Source organism: Lissotriton helveticus, chromosome 7 (assembly GCF_964261635.1).
Source record: "Lissotriton helveticus chromosome 7, aLisHel1.1, whole genome shotgun sequence".
Classification (NCBI taxonomy): domain Eukaryota; kingdom Metazoa; phylum Chordata; class Amphibia; order Caudata; family Salamandridae; genus Lissotriton; species Lissotriton helveticus.
In genome coordinates, this window is record NC_136068.1 from 23,081,839 (window position 1) to 23,090,781 (window position 8,943).

The following is an 8,943-nucleotide window of genomic DNA, read 5'->3' on the forward strand; positions in this document are numbered from 1 at the left end:
TCCTCACCGGAAGAACCCAGAGGGTCCGCCTTCCGCCGTTCAGATCCGAGGCCACCGAAGTCATCTGCGGCGTACCACAAGGATCATTACTCAGCCCCACCCTCTTCATTGTCTACATGAGCCCCCTCGCAGCCATCGCACGCCAACACAACCTCAACATCATCTCCTACACCGACGACACACAGCTGATCCTCTCCCTCACAAACGACCCCGCCACCGCCAGAACCAACCTACACGAAGGGATGAAAGATGTCGCCGAATGGATGAAGAACAGCCGCATGAAACTGAACTCAGACAAGAGGGAAGTCCTCATCCTGGGATCATCGCCCTCCGCCTGGGATGACTCCTGGTGGCCCCCTGCCCTGGGCACAGCTCCCAAGCCAAAGGACCTCGCACGTAACCTGGGCTTCATCCTGGACTCCTCCCTCTTGATGACCAGACAAGTCAACGCCGTCTCGTCGTCATGCTTCAACACCCTGCGTATGCTCCGAAAGATCTTTCGGTGGATCCCCACCGAAACCAAGAAGACGGTCACCCAGGCACTCGTCACCAGCCGACTGGACTACGGGAACACCCTCTACGCCGGAACCACAGCCAAACTTCAGAAAAGACTCCAACGCATCCAGAAAGCCTCCGCACGACTCATCCTGGACACCCCCGACACAGCCACATCCCCGGACACCTGAGATACCTGCACTGGCTCCCCGTCAGCAAGAGGATCACGTTCAGACTCCTCACCCACGCACACAAGGCTCTCCACAACCTGGGCCCCAGGTACCTCAACAACCGCCTGACCTTCTACACTCCCACCAGCCAGCTACGTTCCACCAGCCTCGCCCTCGCCGCCGTTCCACGCATCCGCAGAGCCACCACCGGAGGAAGATCCTTCTCCTACCTGGCAGCCAAGACATGGAATTACCTCACCATCCACCTCCGACTGACCCAGGACCACCTTTCCTTCAGGAAGCAACTCAAGACCTGGCTCTTCGAGCAGTAGCAGACCCCCCCAAAGCGCCTTGAGACCCCTCCGGGTGAGTAGCGCGCTATACAAATGCTATGATTGATTGATGATTGAGTATGTTGTCTACAGTTCATTCACCACTTCATCCACAAGTTACCTATCCCTCTCATTCTTACTTTGCATCTATTTTATACAGTTCTCACTACTATCTATTCACCATACCACAGATTTACACCACACAAATACTCTACATACCACACAATTCAACCACATACAAATCCACAACTGAAAATTAAAATGCAAACCCATAAAAACCCACTACAAACAGCATATATCCAATAAACTACTAACATCTAAAAATAAATAAATAAAATCATTGTCAATGTCAAAACACAAACTTTCAGAAATGCAAGACTGATTGCATTCCAAATGCTTGTGTTTTTTAATGCTGCCTGTTTTCCTTAAAGGAAAGCAGGATGTATTTAAGAAAAAAATGCAACCTTGAAGTTTAATTCTTTAAGAGTCAGTGGTATGTGGGACCACTATCTGGTTTAAAAAAAACATTGTCAAAGAGTACCTTTATATTTCAAATTTAAAATCAAGTGTTCAAGCCCTTCTCAGTACTGCTGCAGTACTTTTAGTGTCAGAGTACGGGTACCTCTATGTAGCAAAAGGGTATTCTGCCATAATGGGTATGTTGACTTTTATATTTGTTTGTCAACAACTTATAAAAGAACTGGAAATATTGGCTTTGCTAGTGTTTGTTTCAGTTCCACATTCCTGAATAAGTGTCACAAATTACCAGTGGTTGAGAGGAAACGTTTACTGACATGTGAGTAAATTTAGAAGTTTCAAACTAGTCCTCACGCTCCAGCAGGTTCAGGTTTTCCTCTTCTCTTCCCTCCTCCCCTCCAGCCTGGCTCTGCGTCTGGACCCCGGGGACGGCGGGGCAGGTGGTGGTCCATGCTGCGTTTGGAAAGACAGCCATCCTCAATGCCCCGCTCACTACGGATATACTGACCTTCGCCTGGTACAGAGGGACAGCAGTGTCTAACCAACAACTGATCATCAGTCACGTGGTGCCTGGCTCCTCACAGACCACTGGACCCCAGTCCACGGGCCGGGAGAGCGTGAGCCCCAACGGGACCCTGCATCTCCGAGACCTGCGGATGGACGACACCTGGAACTACACCGTGAATGTGGCACTAAATAATGCAAAAACAAGTACAGCCTACAGGCAGCTGCAAGTCCACGGTGAGTGTGCCACACTGGACAGGGGCATTTCTTCTTCTACCGTTATTTTTATTAATTTTTGTGTTTCCAATACCATTGTAAAGGAAAACTAACAGTTTTACACTAAGAGTTTAGATATATCACTGTAGCGCTAATGTCATGTTACATGAACATATTTTCTGAAATGAAGTTGTTCGTTGCAGACTTTGGGTGTTGGCAGTGAATGTTTTACAATGCAGCGCCTACTGCAGAGAATCCTCCTCTCTCTTTCTACCAGATGTTTACTTTTCTGATATTACCCAGAGTCACAGACTGTCTCTACCTCAAGAATTGGAGGGTTGCATTTGCTTGCAGTGATACTCAATGAATTGTTTCTGGAAAAGTTCCTAGGTTGCCTTTCATCCTTTAAATTGGTTTCTTATCTACACAATTTTTGGAACACTGGTGACATTGGTGGAGGTAGTTTTAGATAACTTGTAGGGGTGAGTTACTGGTGAACCTGCTACAGAGATGCTTATCACAGGTGCCACCTGACCAGGAAGGGAGGGGGTAGTTGAGATAAGTGTCCAGAGCTTGATGCATGGAGGATTGCTGCAACTTTGGATGGAGACAGTTGGAGAAAGCCTGCAGGGGTGCCTGGCTGCATGAGTTACAGGTATGCTGATGGAGAACAAGTTGGGGAGGTCACGAAGACAGAAGAGAGGTTGTTTTAAGCTGGTACACACTGTAATGTTGCCATTAGACATTGATTGGCACTCAATGAGGAGGTTTTGAGGACAGGTCATAAATAGGTGGACACCTAGATTTTCATCACGAGTAAACCTACATTGTTAGCTTAATGTGCCAGTCAAGAGAAGGGCAGTTCTGATGGCATTAAGGGACATCTGAGGATACATTTGTTTTCTGCAGGAGAGTCAGTTGATCAGAATGGATTTAGGTCTGCTGAACTTCAAATTGTTCCCACAAGAGTTTCTGACAGCATGAATGGTGAAAACATGGGGGCGGCTAAATGAATATATGTCACACACTATTTTGCTACAGATCTTTTGGTACTAGTAAGGCCTTTGGATGCCAGATAGGGCAATGAACATTGAAGTTGAGCAATATGGGTGATTGGTTCTGCTGAATCTAGAGGTAGGATGAACAATTTTCTGTGATATCAATTTATCTGCCAAATTTGGACAGGAGTAATTCCTTGAGGATACCACCATAGAAATTGTCAGAATGGCAGAGGACAAGTGTATTAGAGAGACAGACCCTAATATAGGACTTATGCAAGAGCAAATACTACTGGAAAAGGGTGTGAAAAATTGATTTTTTTCTGATAAATTGTGGGAAATTCCATAAAAGAATTGTCTTTTAGAATGAAATGTGATTTTCATTTCAGAATTGTGAGATACGAATAGATGTTTTTCAATGATAAAATATTCTCACCAAGATATTTTGCTTGTGAATGAGCGTCCTGTAAGCAAACGTTATCTAAAAATGTGTAATGTGAATTTTGCATCATGTGAAAACTGGGAAGTTTGCCAAATTTGTTCTGTGGAACCATCACTGGCTGGAAGGGACCCGTTAAGTTTATGCAGGTTCCCTAATGCCTGGAGAGACGCATACGGTGATGAGATTTGTTAAGAGTCATTAAGTAGCATGCAGGTTTTTGCTCTACCTGAATCACTTTCTTATAGGTGTCGCTGTACGGGGTGTGGTGGAAGAGGATTTTAATGGATAGTTGACACATTTGGATAAATTACCTGTCACCAGAAACTTGATTTGTGGACCCAGTCTATTAACATTGAGCATTAGGACTTAAACCAAATTTACTAGGCAGTGATGTCAGCAGAGGTGGATAAAAAAATAAAGTTTTATTTTCCTAATGAATGAAATACAGAGCCTTAACATTAGGACGTCCTGGGATGCCGTCAAGGAGGTGATTAGTGGTATGTTTTTTTAGGAAACAGCACAGTTAAGTTAACAGTATTAGTCTGCGTGATGCTTCAGACAGGATTGGTTGGTTAAGAGGTGCAGCATAAGGATACCCTGTTCCAAAAGCATGTTAGAAGGATCTGGGTAGGAGAGAGTGAGCAATCATATTAAAAAATGTGATAAAGAGAAGGCAGGGTGGCTCATTGTCTGCAAGCTTCAGGAACACCTCTCCCTAATCATTTATGAGATCAGGTCATACCTGGAATACTGCAACGGCGTCTATACAGGCCTCCCCCTAAGTACCATTTCTATGCTCCAATAAATAAAAAGCTATGTTGTTCAGACTAAAACTCCTTTATATTATTCCTGCACTTGGATCTCTCCACTAGCTCCCAGGGAGAGTGAGGGTGTCATTTAAAACAGCCTTTGTCTACAAAGCACTAAAGAACTGACTTATTAACTAAATAGCTGGCTATAAATAGCACATTGATAGGTAATGCCTTCTAATCATATAAGTCTCCCTTAATACCAGAATTGTTGGAGCTTCAAGCGTGGGGACAGAGTGCAACCCTTCCCTCTTCCTTTCTGCAATTCGACTAGATTTAAAGAATAATGATTTGTCCGCACAGGAGATTAAAACCTTAGATGCTTCTTTTCACCGCTTTGCGGATGTGAATTCCTGCGTGGTGTCATGTAGATATTAGATCTTCATGAAAAAGGAAGGTGCACCAGGAAAGGAGTCAAAGTCATCCAAATGAGTCCAGCAGGTTTTCTTTATTTGTTACAACATTTTTAAATGGCCTTCAGCTAGCACGTTTCGTTCCTATGAAGGAACTTCTTCGGGGCTGAAACAATCACACAAGGCATAACATAAGTCGATACATAAAACATATATAATTATAACATAAATACTGTTCCAACACTAACAAAATCACACAAAAATACAACAATGACATACAAAAAATACTGACCAATACATACAATATCATTATAGGACGTCCCACCTAAGGAAACAAAATGTACATATACTATACATATATGTACATATAAACACTGATATGGAGTCTAAACATATAAAAAAAGTATCAATTACTGTATTATACAAAATGTCACATAAATAACTATACATCTCAAATTCAGTTAGAAAGTATTCTAAGGAGTGAGAAAGACCTTGCACTTTAAAACCAATAAAGAAAACTGCTGGACTCATTTGAATGACTGACTCCTTTCCTGGTGCACCTTCCTTCTTAAAGAAAATCAGTTTATCTTGACTCCAGTAGAGCCGAACTGCGGCAGGCTCTGGAAGTCAATGCACAGGACACTAATTTTCTAAAGACAGGGATTGAGGTGCTTAACCTTAGGTCAGCCGTTGTTGGGTTTGTGTCTATTTCTAAATTGTAGCCGTTTTGCACTCATCCCGTACTTATATTTGTAAAATCATGCTTAGATTTAACGATGGTCATGAGGAAATGCCACAAAATTTGTTTGGGATGAATACTGTAAAACAGACTGTGACACAAGAAGTAACCACTAATGCCAGCATAAAAACACTATTTGTAAGGTTGGAACGGCTTAAAAAACAAGAATTAAGTAGATGGTGGGATGTGGTAACCCTCCAGCAATATATAGATGGTCGTAAAATACTGAGAGGGTTATGAATTCTTATCTTCCCCGCTTTTGAGGATTTAAGTGGAGACCTGCTGAAGATGTGGGAAAGTAATTTGGAAGGAGCATATCAGACTATGATGCAGATTTTAGTGAGACATGCTTTTGAAAAAGTTGAGAAGCTTCAGGGAGAGATAGAAGCAATAGAAAAGGAAATTAATGAAATGGAACAAATAGTTCTAATAGAGAAAAACTATGGAATCCTGAAACAGGTTATGGACAATCACCAGATCTCTCTCAAAGAAAAAAAGTTGAGAAAGATCAAGATAGATGATAAGGACTGCCGCCAGGGGAGAATATATACCTTCGCGAAAAAATCTGATAGTGTCTAGGTAGTGGAGGAAAAGAAAAGAGTTAGAGAGCAAAGAGACGAGAGCTATGACACCCGCTCTAGCAGTAATATCTCTCTCTCATCACAGAGTAGCACATCATCTAATACTTTTATGCCAGAGACCCCTTAAGGGGAGGGTGCCTCCTATTTCCAGAAGGAAGTTCCCAAGATGCACATAAGCAGCCGATTACAACTGAAAAAAGACCAGTCATGACCAGGCGGGAGGGAGGAGGTCAAAGGGGAGGTACAAAAGGAGGGACAACGGACAAGGCCAATGTAGGGACAAGGTCCAAGAGGGTCTAAATGACATGATATGTGATGGCAATAACCCTAATGGTTTGTTAAACGGTAATAATGATTTGACAATTGTGAACTTGTCGAATAAAGTTCTTGATGATGATGAAATCAAACTGTTAAGTATGGGTTTGAATTTTTCTGGGGATCTCACTAACATACGTGTTGATCTGTACAAGTTCATAAGAGCACTTAAACTCAAGGACTATTTTTCAAATAGGGTTCTGTAGACTGGGGGAACCCCCATTGATAAGAAGACTGGATCACATACTATTGCTGATGTTCATAATATACAGTGCTTATTATCACTAAGTGAGGATGGGATGTATGACATCCCATCCTTATTGAAGGATTTTAACTTCTACCAAGACCCAAATATAGACAGTGGACTTCGACCAAAGTGGAAATTCGTACCTACCAGTGCCTATCACCATAACATTGACATCTTTTACAATAAGGCTTTTGTGGGTCTGCGGCAGCAGGCTGCAGACCAGGCAGCAGGTGATCAGTCTGGATCACATTGGATCTACTGGGAGAATGATCTCCTGTATACTGAGCCTAAGGTTGCTGAGCCTGGGTCAGCCTGTGTGCTGGTGGTACCCCAGCATTCAGAGCCTTCCTACTGGGGCTGGCTCATGATGTGCTGTAGGGCAGGACCTTTTGGGCAGGACAAGACCTTTGAGAGGCTTGTCACCCACTTTCATTGGCCCCAAATGCGCAAGAGTTCAGACACTCATTGCAGGACCTGTCAGACTTGCCAGGCAAGTGGAAAGAGTGGGAAGAAGCAGAAGGCTCATCTCCAGCCATTTCCTGTGGTCAGCACCCCCTTTAAATGGGTTGGTATTCACATTGTGGGGCCACTGGGCCCCAAGACAGCCATGGGCAACAGGTTCATCGTGGTCTTGGTGAACCTTCCCACCCGGTACCCGGAAGCCATACCTCTGAGGACAGTGACGGCCCTATGGTGGGACGGGCCGAATGAGAATTTTCTCACAAGTGGGGTTCCCTAGATAGGTATTGTCTGACCGAGATACAAACTTCTTCATTTCCAAGTATATGAAGTCCCTGTGGCAGGAGTGTGGGGTAACCTACAAGTTAACCACTCCTTACCACCTCCAAGGAAACGGGTTGGTTGAGAGATTCAACCAAATGCTAAATGGCATGATTATGGATCTTCAGGAACCCATGAGGTGTAAGTTGGGCGTCCTCTTACCATGCCTGCTGTTTGCATACCGTGAGGTGCCACAGAAATCTCTACAGTTCAGCACCTTTGAGATTCTCTATGGTCACCCCGTAAGAGGACCTCTGAGTCTGGTCAAGGAAGGCTGGGAGCAATCTCCCAGGAAACCTCCCAGGATGTATATAGTTACATGCTGGCCTTCAGGAACCAGACTAGGTATTTCAGGCAACTCGCTGAGGTGAATCTGGAAGCCAGCCAGGAGGAGATGAAGCAGTGGTAAAACCAGAATGCCACTCTGATAGAGCTTCAGCCTGGTCAGAAAGTGTGGGTCATGGCTCCAGTGGAGTCTTGTGCGCTCCAGGATAAGTGGACCGGACCATTTGAGGTGGTGGAGCGCAAAAGTCCTGTTACCTACTTGGTGGACTTGTGGTTTCCCAGGAACCCCTTGCGGGTACTGCATGTCAACCGCCTGAAGCCCCAGTTGGAGAGGTCCGAAGTGGGCATGCTCTTAACGACAGATGATGGAATGGAAGAGGAGACTGAGCCTCTTCCTGACCTCCTGTCAGCGACAGAGCAAATGAGTCAGTGGATCATGTGAACCTCTCTTCCATCCTGATCCCTGAGCAACAGAATGACCTCCGCCAGTTGCTGGGACAGTTTTCTGATCTGTTCTCCCGGATACCCAGTGTCACAGATTGGTGCATCCATGATGTGGACACTGGAGATAGTCCTCCTGTGAAGCACAAAACTTACAGGGTGACTGACAGGGTGAGAGCTTGCATCAAGGAGGAGGTCTCAAAGATGCTTGTGTTAGGGGTAATTGAGTCCTCTAACAGTCCTTGGGCCAGCCCAATGGTCTTGGTCCCAAAGGCTACAGCACCGGGTGCCACACCAGAACTCCGGTTCTGTGTGGACTACCGAGGGCTCAATTCAGTCATGAGGACTGACGCGCACCCCATCCCCAGAGCTGATGAGCTCATCAATCGGTTAGGGTCTGCACGGTACCTCAGCACTTTTGAATTAACGTCTGGGTACTGGCAGATAGCCTTAACTTATGGGGCAAGAGAGAGGTCAGCATTCTCCATACCAGATGGGCACTACAAGTTCTGGGTTATGCCTTTTGGGATGAAGATTGCCCCTGCCACCTTTTCAGAGGTTGGTCAACCAGGTATTGGCTGGACTGGAAGAGTTCGGCACCAGTTGGGAAGAACATCTGCGCCACCTCTGCGAAGTGCTGATGGTGCTGCGGAGGGCGTGGGTGTGGGAGGAGTTTATGACCCTGTGTTTGTGGATGTGGGAGGAGGTTATAACCCTGTGTTTGCGGATGTGGGAGTTGTTTATGACCCCATGTTTGTA